The sequence below is a fragment of the Lynx canadensis genome, chromosome A3 (genome assembly GCF_007474595.2).
Source record: "Lynx canadensis isolate LIC74 chromosome A3, mLynCan4.pri.v2, whole genome shotgun sequence".
Taxonomy (NCBI): Eukaryota; Metazoa; Chordata; class Mammalia; order Carnivora; family Felidae; genus Lynx; species Lynx canadensis.
This window is the reverse complement of record NC_044305.1, coordinates 30,956,940-30,969,638: the sequence shown is the minus strand read 5'-3', so window position 1 is coordinate 30,969,638 and position 12,699 is coordinate 30,956,940. Positions and strand designations below refer to the sequence as shown.

The 12,699-nt window shown below is 46.0% G+C and overlaps 1 protein-coding gene across 5 annotated transcripts in view; it reads left to right on the top strand.

The window, feature by feature from the left end:
- The window catches only part of SLC23A2 (solute carrier family 23 member 2), a 135,110-nt gene that overhangs the window by 44,233 nt on the left and 78,178 nt on the right, over window positions 1–12,699 (top strand). The window lies entirely within an intron of this gene.

Below are 12,699 nucleotides of genomic sequence, written 5' to 3'. Positions count from 1 at the left end.
GTGGTGTTGGGGAGATGGAGGTGGTACTTGCCCTCTCACGGCACATCCCCAGGGGCCCAGGGGCCCAGAGGCCCACCGCCCAGGCTTCTGGCAGGCCCTGGCCTGGAGTCAGGACCGGAAAGGACAAAGTCCGAGTACGGGTGTGGCTCCTTCCGTCTTATGGGTACCAGAGGCACGTGCCTCTGTGTTTCTTGAGGCGCTTCGACTCTCCAGTGGGGCCTCTGCAGCTGGGACCTGCACAGCGGGTACCACACACAGCCGGGCTCCAGCCCTTGGCTCTCCATATTGCAGTTACTCGTGGCTTTTCCTATCATTGGAGTGAAGACATCATGCCTTGAAAATGTATTTTTAATCTTTGAAAGTCTTTGACCTTTGAAAACAATTGTTTTGGGGCTCCCAAGGGGGAAATGAGAAATTACCAGGAAGCAAAATTAATCCCCCCCCTTTCACGGAGCTGAAAGCAGTGTGGGTGGACTTGTTCATCTGAACAGAGTGTTTGGAAAGATAGGTTTTAATTACCCTTGTTTGTGTGGGTTTGAGAAATGTAATCCCAGCGACTGGTTGGTTTCCACAATAGAATATCCAGGTGCCACGTAGAAACCTGCTACAGACTGAGGGTAAGCAGGCCGAATTAGAAGTGTGCAGTAACCGTTCGTAACCAGGTGGTGGCTGTTGTGTAATACAGATGGATAGCATTTCTGACTAGGTGGTGTGGTTATACAATTTTGGCGAGCCTGTGTGGGTTATAAAAGCTGAAATTCCTTCGGTACCTGAAGCGTCTCAGGCTGAGCATTAGAACGGTCCCAGCCCAGCACAGATGCCAGCAGAGAGTTGGTGGGGGGGATGCTAATGAACGAATGTTTTTGTGGACAGGGTAAGATTTCCTTCTGCAGGTAAGACCATTTCTTGGTACGTGAACTCTGCTTTGGGGGAATTAGCGTCTGTGTATGTGTCTCTGTCTGCATGTGCATCTGGGGCTGCAGGGTCCGTTTCTGCACGCACGCATCTGTGACCATGTGCTCCCATCCGTGGCTGTGTGTCTGGTTTTCCGAAGATACACAACTATGTCTGCGTGTGTGTCTGTGGGCGGGTGAGGAGCCTGCGGCTCCAGCTTGCCCAGCTGTGTTACTAGAAAGTCTCCAGCCTGAGTTTCTCAGTGCCGTCTGACAATATTTAAATAACCGAACATTAGCATTTATACAACTCTTAGAAGCAGTGCCCTTCATTAAACATGTGAGAAAGAGTGACCTTAGAACCCCATCTGCAACAGCTGAAATGTCAGATACGGTGTGTTTCAGGTGCTCGTTTACCTTGTCTGAGTGAGGTCCAGCCCCCAGCCATCCAAGGCTTTGTGTGCCTTTTATGTTTTCTTTTATGCAGAATTTTCGGGGTTCAAGGAAAACTAAGTACACAAACAAAAAGGAGTACAGACTAAACAAACTTCATGGAGAGCTGGAGTCTTTTATAGATGAATACATCAATTTTTTAATCCTTTAAGGTTGGGGGATTATCAAAATGTTAGGTTCAGACACTAAAAAAAAAAAGCTGTACATCTGTAGCACAGGATTCTAAGTGGTTGCAGTCTCTGTATTGAATGGATATTTTTTTTTTTTTTTTTATGAATTAGGAGGAATATGTTCCTTTGCAGAAAAAAAACTATATGACATACTCCCAGGCATGAGATGTTTATTGACGGTCAGGGAAAAGGCTCCCATTTATTGAAGGTCAGGGGAAACCTATTATTTTGATCACTGTGTACTTGGGGTTAACCTGGAGAAGAATTACAGCGTCTCAGCCCCAGGTAATTGCAGTGCAGTTTAGGCAAACCCACATTCAGTCATCAGGTAATCCATCAGTGTAGGTGAAATTTCAGAGTGCCCTTTTCCTTATCTTGGGAAAGTGTGTGAGGAGGAGACAGAAGTCTTGATAAAGTGGGGGTTGCGTGAGGAGAAAAAAGATAACTGCAGAAGAGATTTGCAGATGTAATGGATGGTAGGAAGGAAGCAGGTGGTGGAGGGGACTGAGTAAAGGTGCCAAAGTCCAGCAAAACCAAGCAGGTGTCATGGGCAGTTAGGAAAGGAGGGAAGGACAAGCTTGACCTCTGTCTGCAGGTGAGGGAAGGAAATCTGGCTTTGGCGCTGGGGGCTGGAGGAACTGATAAGAACGTTCCAGAGAGGAATGGTGTAGTCTGAAGAGTAGTTCAGAGGGAGGGCTGATAAGTACATTGAGCTTGAGGCGATGGGGTGAAGGATTGTGGGAAATGCTTCTGCTAGCACCTGAGCCTTTCCCAGTCCAGGCAGCCGTGGCAAAGCAGTTGGAGGTGACTCTGTGCTCTCCGGAGGCTTCCCCTGCAGGAGGAGAGGGAGCATGAGTCCTCAGTTGTGCTGGAAAGGGAGGGTGGAGCCGGGGGCTGGAGCAGCACCGAGGCGGCCACAGGGTTAGCAGGGCACAGCCATCCCTAGAAGTCACCTTAGCACTCAAGTTTGTCTTTGTACTGGGAAAGGGGTGGTGGGGGAGCTGGCAGATGGCAAAGGTCCTTTGGAGGTGTGCTGGAGGACGAAGCTTTTTCCCATTCCTGGATAGTAACTGGGAGGCTTTTCTTCGCTTCTTCCAAAATGACCTTTACACGTAACTGTCTGGGCCTCTGGCGGGTGCTCCTCTTCGGAGCCTTGTGCCGTTGGTGTCTAAGGACACTGGAGCAGCTCTCATGCTCTCAGGATTGCTGTGCCTGCCACTTGCCCTTGGCTTTTGTCCAAGGGAAAATCAGCCTCTCTGCCTCTGTTTTCTGAGTTGTGAAAGGGTGAGAATAATAGCCCTTCCGGTATTTTTGTAAGGGTTAAGTGAAATCCTGTTTGTATCTTGGATATAATAGGCAGTCAGTTAATTCTGAGCATGCTCTTATCTTGCTGTTACAATTCCGTACAAAATTAGCTTCCCAGTGGCTCCTAAAACTACCGATTAATAATTTAAGGTGGTCTTTAAATAAAAAGAAAAAAAACCCACTTGTACAAAATGATATGTTAAATCATATAGTAGAAGTAAATGCGATAAAACTTGATTTTGCTTGAGTTTTCTCAAATATACATTTATATTTTAATTCTGGCCTATATTTTAATTTACTCCATTACCTGTCCTCGCCTCACTTGTCCCGGGCACAGGATTTCCCTGAGTGAATCTGGAGGGCAGGGACAAGTTTTGTTTCAGATGTATGACTTGCCTCTGGGAAAATGTTCAAGTTTTCCTTAAATATTTGAGTGCCTTTTATGTGGTGGGCACTGCATCCCTGTCCCTATCCCTGCCTGGTCAGGGAGCTAGACCAAGAAGGCATGTGCCATGGAAACATGGAAGGGGGGCAGCAAACCCAGGGATGCTTCTTGGAGGAGGAGGCTTCTTGAGCTCCGACCTGGGAACCGCAGGTCATTGTGGCCCATGTGGATGGGACCTGGGGTGGGAGAGGCATTGTTAGGATAATGAGGCTCAAGGTCTTGTCATAATTGTGTTTAAAGAAAGTTTAGGGAAGAAATTTCTGCTGGATGAGATCAACTGCAGAAGATGTCTGCTAGCTACCACATTAGGTCAGAAGAACAAGGATCACTGATGAGTTTGTATTTTAAAGCCCCTACACCAGCAGAACATTAGCTGCTTTGACCTTTTACTGTACGCCTGACTCCCGTCTTCCCCTAACTGAGCAGTCGATGAGTCAGCGTCTTGCCCTCTGGATCCCATGACCGTCACTTTTCATGGCTCAGCCTGTGTGTAAACTGACATCAGCTTAAATCCAGTTCCCTCTCAGCCTGGATTTAAGAGCTCTCTTAGGATTTAGAGTTCAGTTTGGGTCTAGAGCCTTTTCTGTACCCTGGCCTCTCGGGCCCTGTCTCTAGAAGAGACGGAAGGGGTCTTCTGCAGGCACAGAGTGTTCTTTAACATCTTCTGTTTCATTTTAGCAGTTGGGGGTTTTCACATTATGCTTCATAAAATACTTGTTTTCGAATAGGAATGATCTTCCCTTACCCTGTGGTGTTCCAGGAAGATCTGCCATGTCTTCCCAGGGGACCCTGCGGCCGAGGCCCCCGACTCCAATTTCAGGGGACACCCAGGTAGTCCAGCAATATTTGCCCGAAGCCTTTTCTTCCGCCTTCAGAGCAGGGTTGTCACATGGGGGCACCTCATGGGCCCCAGGGTTGTGACCTCTCAAGGACTGTTCCTCCTGGAGTTCTCAGCAGGTTTCTGACATGGAACCTGGCAGCTGACTCTGGGCTCCCCTCCGGAAATCCAGGTTTTATCCGGCTTCTTTTAAACTTCTCCTCCTGAGAGAAAAGTTGACAAACTGAGATGGTGACAGAAAGCTGTCACCAGCTCGTTTCGGGGATTGGAGATTTTCTTGATAGCAGCCATGGAGGTCGTTTGGTATAGGGCTCTGATAGATGCTGAAGAAGGGCCACTCGGAGGCTTTTGTTCTGGGCGGTCTCTTCCTATAGCAAGGAGATAGTACGACGCTTTAGCAGTGTCTTCATCTTGCACCACTTGGACAAATTATTTCTATGGGTATGTTACTTGAAGCCCAGAAAATAACCTGATTTAAATTGGGTACTTGGAATATGCTTTCTATGTCGCTCGGCAGGGCATTAGTGACATCAGTGACTTTTAGGCTTGTGTATGTGTGTGTGTGTTGACTGAGCCACAGTAAAGTATTTTACCTTGAAACTAGACACCCTTGTCTCATGAGATGTGCTCTGAGGTTTTTTTGTTCTGCTAAATTTCATCGTCTTACAAATTCTGGCTGAAATCATGGCCCACTACTAGTGGGGACTGACTGGCAGTTTGAAAAATAAGAGCAAAAGTTCTTGGAGTGTTTCGGAAAAGGCTGCGGGAGGATCACCCTCCCCCCCCCACCCCCCCCGTTATACCTACCATGACCGTAACTGTCATCACAAGATCAAAAAATAACCACCCCTAACTGGTTCATTCGCTGCTGCCTAAAGGGAATAATAATAGCTAGGATGAATGTCAGGATTGTAAACTTTCTAAAGCAGGACCCTATGTATTAGGCAACCATTTAAGTCCTTTTATTTAATTAAAGGGAGTTGAACATCTATAAGTTGAGGATATGTGTTCCAATAATCCCTTTTTGTCTTGGATTAAAAGCATTTAGGTCAAACGTTAGCATTTAACAGAATTTAATGGAGCAGCCGCAGTTCAACTATAATCCCCTAATGATGGGATTTAAGCAGAGAGAGCCACGGATTGGCTTTTAAAATGTGCTTTATCATTGAACCTGGCCGGCTCTGAAAGCTCTTGTTTGTACCTTGGTAAGAACCAAACTACCACTTGGCAAGTTGAGGTTTTGAGTTTCTTTATCCCAAAGTTTTCCTTGTTAGTCATACTCTCAGCTGTCTGGGTAGGTTGCTGCAGAGAACGTAGTTTTATCCCACCCCAGGTTGTCCATCAAAAGGTGGGGGTAATCTGAGGACCGCTAGCATCAGAACGTTTGTGCGTTTGTTAAAAATGTTCCCGTTGGGGGCGGTTGCGCCTGGGTGGCTCAGTCGGTTGAGCGTCCCACTTTGGCTGAGGTCATGATCTCACTGTGAGTTCGAGTCCTGCATTGGGCTCACTGCTGTCGGCTCTAAGCCTGCTTGTGATCCTCTGTCCCCCCCCCCCCTCTGCCCCTCCCCTGCTCGTGCTCTTTCTCCCCACCGCACCTCAAAAATATTAAAAAAAAATGTTCCCAGGTCCCAATATAGGTCTACAGAATCAGAATTTGGAGGAGGGAACATTTTTTAAGTCGGTGGGATTATGGGAGTTTTAAATTGTTTTTTTTCCTTTGAAAATCTATTTTTACCAAAGTATAGTTCACATACAGTAAATGGATATACATACAGATGGAGCCACCAGAATCACAACCATGGTGTAGAGTATTTCTTCAGTGTTTCCTTCCTTCTGCCTATGGGAGTCCCTCCTCCCTTCCTGCAGTAGATCCCCACTATCTGCTTCCTGTCACCGTAGATCAAGGAGTCAGGCAGCATGTCCTGCCTGGGTCCAGCTTCTTTCATTCAACATAGTGTCTGTGCATTTTCTCCACGTTTATGCATCAGTAGTTGCTTCCTTTTTATTGCTGAGTATTTTTTGTAGGGACCCACCATGGCTTGTTTATCCATTTGCCTGTCGATGGACCTTTTGGGGTCTTGAATTTGGGGCTGTTATAATGAAAACAGCTTTGAGACTTTGTCCACAGGTATTTGTGTGGAAGAAGTCTGTATTTTGAATAACCTTCCCACGCAAGTCTTAGGCATATGAACTACTGATTCTTTCTATTCTTATTCTTCTTGTATCATTTTGGAGAACTGTAAAAGTTGGATTTGGCATGCGTTTATGTTTTTGATGTAGTATTCATTCAGTGCCATCTATGTGGGGTAAATGTGTAGTTGATTAATGTTTACTGAGTATCCTGTGCTCAGAGCTGGGAATATAAAGGTGAATTGTACACAGGAGAATTCTGCCCTTTGGGAGGACTCTTAGTGGTTCCTTCATTCAGCCATTAAGTGCTTTGGACTAGGTACTGCCAGATGGTGATGGGAAGACACATTTTCTTAGGTTTTGCTTCCAAGAAACACAAAGTCTTGGTTAGTAAACTCTGGGAGCAGCCCAGCCTTTAAGTTCTGTTTGGATAGTACCGTCATACTGCCAAGTCAGGTGGCTGTGGGAAGCCACAGTAGGGAGTCGACACATTCCTGAACAGCAGAGAAATGGTCAGATTAAGTGCAAAAGAAAGGATCACTGGCTGAATAGTTGACCAAAGAAGTGCTGGTTCAATGCTGTTATTCTGCATTTGTTCATGATTATTGGTGGTTCACTTCCTGGAGAAGTGGAAGCTTATTAAATAAAGATCTGAATATTTTACTTTCCTACTTGCTCATAGCAGCATTTGCCAAATTGCTGTTTTTCTACCCTGTCAGGCTGCAGATTTATTTTGAGGTTGAAAAAGATTTTTGTTTTTAGGAGCCAGTGATGGCTTCCTACTTGCTTTAGGATAGTGATTAAAAAAAAAAAAAAATTATTTGACAGAGAGGAAAGGGCAGAGAGAGGGAGAGAATCCCAAGCAGGCTCCACGCTCAGCACAGAGCCGGACGCGGGGCTTGATCTCACGAACTCTGTGAGATCATGACCTGACCCGAAACCAAAAGCTGGACACTTAACTCACTGAGTCACCCAGGTGCCCCATAAGTTTGGAATCATGCCATATTTGTCCTTCTGTGACTGGCTTATTTCACTTAGCATAGTCTTATGCATGCTATTTTTTTTAAACCTGATTCTTTACATAATATAAGGTGAACATCTTTCCATGTCAGTCATTATTTCTGTGTCCTGTTTTTACTGACCATGTGGTATTTCTTTGTAGGAATATACCATAATTTTCCCATTCAATTTCCTAGTGTTGAATATTAGATTTTTCCTGATTTTTAGTCTTATTAATAATGTTAATGTGCACAATTTCATACCTAAATCTTTGCATCCTAATTAACAAATATTAAACAGTAAATATATCTATTAATGTTAGAAGTGAACATTAATAGGCCTCTTTTGATACATATAATCAAATTGCCTTTTCATTAGCAAATTTATTTTTCATTAGGAGTGTAAGTTTGTCTATTCACTGTCTTACAAATAAGGGATTAAAAACAACCCACATAGTTTAAAAAAAGTACCTCATTTTAATATACTTTCATTTGAGTTAAAAAAAATTTTTTTTAAATGTTTATTTTTGAGAGAGAGTGTGAGCGTGAGAGGGGCAGAGAGAGAGGGAGACACAGAATCTGAAGCAGGCTCCAGGCTCTGAGCTATCAGCACAGAGCTCCATGTGGGGCTTGAACCCACGGAATGTGAGATCATGACCTGAGCTGAAGTCAGTCACTTAACTGACCAAGTCACCCAGGCATTCCCCCCCCACCCAGTTTTTTTAATGTTTATTTATTTTTGGGAAAGAGAGTGTGTATGAAAGGGGGAGGGGCGGGCAGAGAGAGGGGGAGACACAGAATCTGAAGCAGGCCTCAGGGATTTCTGTTGTCTCGTCTGTTTGTCAGTTTTTGTGAGCTCCCCTGTTTATTCCAACTTTGTGTTAGGGTTCCTATCTAATAGAGCACATTCTTATTATTTTTTTCAGATATTTGTGGCTATCCTTATTCTTCCACAGGAATTTTAGCCCCCTTTCTCTTCTTTTGGGGTATTAATTTTTATTGAATTCATATACATTATGTATATCGGAAAATGAATATACGAATAGCACTCCTATTCCAGGGTTGAGTCTTTTTTTCTAGTTATTTAAATCTGCTTTATGATCCCTAGTAAGAGTTGACTGTTGTATAAATAAAGGTCATGCACATTTTTTGTGAAACTTAAGTATTTAATGCTATAATTGCTGTTTTTAAAAATGTAATTTATTGTCAAGTTAGCTATGTACAGTGTGCTCTTGGTTTCAGGGGTAGATTCCCGTGATTCATCACTTCCATGCTCATCCCAACAAGTGTCTTCCTCCATGCCCATCACCCATTTCCTCTCTCCCCAGCTCCCCCACCAACCCTCAGTTAGTTCCCTGTATTTAAGAGTCTCTTATGGTTTGCCTCCCTCTCTGTTTGAAACTATTTTTTCCCCTATAATTGCCATTTCAAACAGGATTTGTTCATCCTCTTGTCTTCAGGGGTCGGTAAACTTTTCCATAAACATCTCAGGTTTTCTGGCCCAGATACCCTGTCACGTGTGCTTCTTCCTTGCTGTTGTTTACCACCCATGACAACGTAAAACCCACTCTTACCTGGGGGCCCTGCAAAGCCAGGCAGGGCGGTATTTTGCCAGCTTCGGAACCAGATGCTTGTTGCTGGCATTTGGGGAATGTTTGAGCCAATCAGCGCCAAAGGAGCTCTGCTCACATATTTTGTGCCTAGCTGGCTGTCGGTAGATTCTCTGACTTTCCTACCTCTTGGTTGTGGTTCTCATTTGCTCCTTTCCTTTCAGACACTTCCCTCCTCTTTCTGTCAGTCGAATGATCGCAGTGATGTCCACACCCTGGCTTGTCCCTGACATCCGTGCATCCACGGTGTTACAGATGTGGTGAATGTTGGCTGTTAATCTCCTTTTCCAATTTAGTAAGAGTATTAAGCCAGACTGAGTCTTACGTTATATTTAGTACCTTTATTTTTTCACAGCGTATTTATTCATTGCACAAATAGCGGGCAACCTTCAATACAGGTGCCAAATTGAGCCGCGGGAGCCAGGGATACAGGCAGTGGATGTGTGGTCTGGCTGGGCAGGCAGACGTGATCTCGCTGTATCAGCCATCCATCCTCATGCTTCCTGGATGCCACGGTGAGGTGGCGAGCAGAGGAAGCACTGATGGGAGTTACCCCGATGGAAGGGGGCGAGCTAAAGGGTGTCGATTTTGGAGGCACTGCCTGTACGTGAGCTTGAGGGCTCATGAGGGACCCAGCACCCGAGAACCTGAAAGATGGAAATGACGGCGCAGTGGGGCCACGCTTCCCAGGAGGCTTCACGGTGACCCTGTGGCCTTGCTGAGGAATTGGGCTGTTATTCTCAGGTGCATCAGGACACATCAAAGGGCATGCTGGCTGCGCTTGTGTGGACAAGTGGAGTGCTCGAGCTAGAACAGGAAAGGGAGGCCAGAGGCGGTAGGGCTGTTGGTAAGGTGGTGGTGATGCCGCACAGCGCCTGGAGGGTACAGCTCTGGGAGCTCCTGCTCTGGGGCAGGTGGGGGCTCCTGGAGAGGGAGCTTGGTGGTCCTTGCCCCGTTGGGGCCCCCCCAGAAATCTCAGGTAGGGCAGACGGCACACGGCAAGTCGGGCGGCTGGGCTTCCAGGCCAGCGTGGGCCACGTTCGCTCCAGGAGGGGGGCCGGGCGTCTTGCTTGTATAAACGCTGTTAGGGCAGGAATGCTGATTAAAGTTTGAATCCTGCTCCACTGCTTTTGGCTGTGTGTCCTTTGGCAAGTTACTGAGCTGCTCTGAAGCTTACCTTCCCTTTGGAATTAGTGGAATATCATGCAATACCGTTTCCTACTCAGGAGGACAAGGGGCTGTTGATCTGGTGAGGCAGGTGCTTAGCTGGGAGACTGTGGTTGTCGCTCTCACTGTGTTGTTCCTCGTCCTTTTCATCGTTAATGAGCCCCATCACTCATCCCTCGGCTCCTCCTTTCCCTCATCACCGGGTCAGGGGCAAGATAGCAGTGGCTTTGCTTTAGTCTTCCTTTCTCAAGGAGTAGGAAGAGGGGTGATGGGGGGCTGGGGGCAGGCAGATCTTCCCCAGTGTTGGATTCCCTGGGAGATTTTGCCTTTTAACACAAACTTTAAACCAGACCCTAAGCCCTCCACCCCCCCCCCAACTTTTGTCTTTTGCTGTGCTTTGCATCTGGGCCTTGACATTTCCCCACTCAAGTTCAGCCTACGTGGATGAAGCACTTTGCTGTGGGTTCTGGCCTTGAGACTGTTTTCTTCACTCTCAAACACTTGAGTGTGGAATGCTCTGTCACCTGGGGACTTGTGAGGATATCTTTCTGTGCTCATTGTTCAGTCTCCTCTCCTTCTTCCGCTCTCTGTCTTACTTGAAAAGGGTGTCCCCTCTTCCAGCGCTGGGAGCCTTCTGCCCCAAAGCCTCTCAGTGCATCACTGTCCTGTACAAGAGGCCCCATCTCCTCTTGTTGCTTACTGGGCTTGTCTTCAGGGTACCCCAAAGGGTGCTGCTCTGCAAGAGACAGCAAAGGCAGGGGGTAGGTCCCAGTAGAGCTCACGAGGGCCAGTTAAACATTCGGTAGAGAAATAGGACACGGGGTACTTGATGGAAAGTGGTCTTGCAACGGTGGAACTGTCCCCCTTTGTTCCCAGTCATGGGGGTGGTCACATTTGGGATCTGCCCCATGCATTGTACGATGTTTAGCAGCACTCCTGGCCTCTACCTATTAGATGCTGGTGGCTCTCTCCGGGTTGTGATGGCTCTAGGCATTGCCAAATGTCCCCTGGAGGGAAAGTCCGGGTTGAGAGCTGCTGCTTTCAACAGACCATGGATAGGATATAACCAAGAATGCAAAATGTGCATGCATATTTAAACCAAAAGAGCCCCTCCATGTCATGATCTCATGGTTCGTGGGTTCAAGCCTGCATCTGGCTCTTTGCTGACAGCTTGGAACCTGGAGCCTGCTTCGAATTCTGTGTCTCCCTCTCTGCCCCTCCCTGGCTTGTGCTCTGTCTCTCAAAAATACACATTAAAAGAAAACTAAAAACAAGCAAAAAAACAAACGAGCCCCTCAAAAAAGTTTGATATGTGCATTTGATTCTGTTCTACTTGAGGCAACTTGATATTCTGGCAGCCGTTTCCTTTATTTTCCCATCTTGCACTCTACCAAACTATCAGATTTTGTGTGATTCTTTCTCTTATCTGCCTATATTTCAGTTTTTCCCCTGGCTCATCCAAAGTCATTACTGAATGAAAGTCTGTAACAGAATTCCCTGAACAGGAGGTTTTCCTGCTTGTATTTCGTCTTTTTCTTTCTTTCTTTCTTCCTTCCTTCCTTCCTTCCTTCCTTCCTTCCTTCCTTCCTTTCTTTCTTTCTTTCTTTCTTTCTTTCTTCATTGTTTTTACTTATTTGAGAGAGAGGGAGAGAGGCAGGGGGTGGTGGGGGGGGGAGAGAGGCAGGGGGTGGTGGGGGGGGGAGAGAGAGGGAGAGGGAGAGAGAGAGAGAGAAGGAGAGAGAGAAAGAATGCCAAGCAGGCTCCATGCTGGAGCCTGGTGCAGGGCTCCATCCCATGACCCCGGGACCATGACCTGAGCCAAAATCAAGAGTCGGGTGCTCAACTGACCGAGCCACCCAGGTGGTCCTCCTACTTATATTCCTAAACTTTGTAGGTGTGTCTTCACATTTGCAGGACCGTTTGGCTGGGTTATTTCTTCTCAGTTGGAACAGTAATTGGCGCTGAGATCTGACATCGTTCTAATGAGTGTTCTGTCCCTTCTCACCCCTATCTGATTGTGGTATATATATTTTTTTTAATAAAACGTTGGGCATACTTAGGCATGTTTTATTGTACACATGCCAATCCTTGTAGGGATCTTATGTGTCCTCTCATTTCTGGAAGCTGAAATTCCCCAAATGCTTGTTAATTTTTGGGTGGATCTCTTTCATTGTGTAAGTCCTGCTTCTGTTGTTTGACATTGAGTTTTTAATTTTCTTCACTGAAACTTGACCACAGAGAATTGTTCCAGTGATTTCCTACTCATCTATTTCTTAGATTTTTTTCTTAGCCTAGAGCAGTGCACTTTTCCTCCTCAAACAATATCAGTTTGCCTGAGCTTTCCAGGTCCATCTTGTGCTCCTTCCCCTTCCTCCCTTATCTCTTGCCTTTTTACCTCCTTTCCTCTATTTTGTCTTTCTGATTTCCTGTTTAGGTTTATGTTGTCATTTGATTGATATGGAATGTTCTGGCTCTGTGTTTTGTGTGGCATTCTAGCCCATTTTATTTTATTTTATTTTTTTTTATTTTTTTTTTTTTAAATTTTTTTTTCAACGTTTATTTATTTGTGGGACAGAGAGAGACAGAGCATGAACGGGGGAGGGTCAGAGAGAGAGGGAGACACAGAATCGGAAACAGGCTCCAGGCTCTGAGCCATCAGCCCAGAGCCTGACGCGGGGCTCGAACTCACG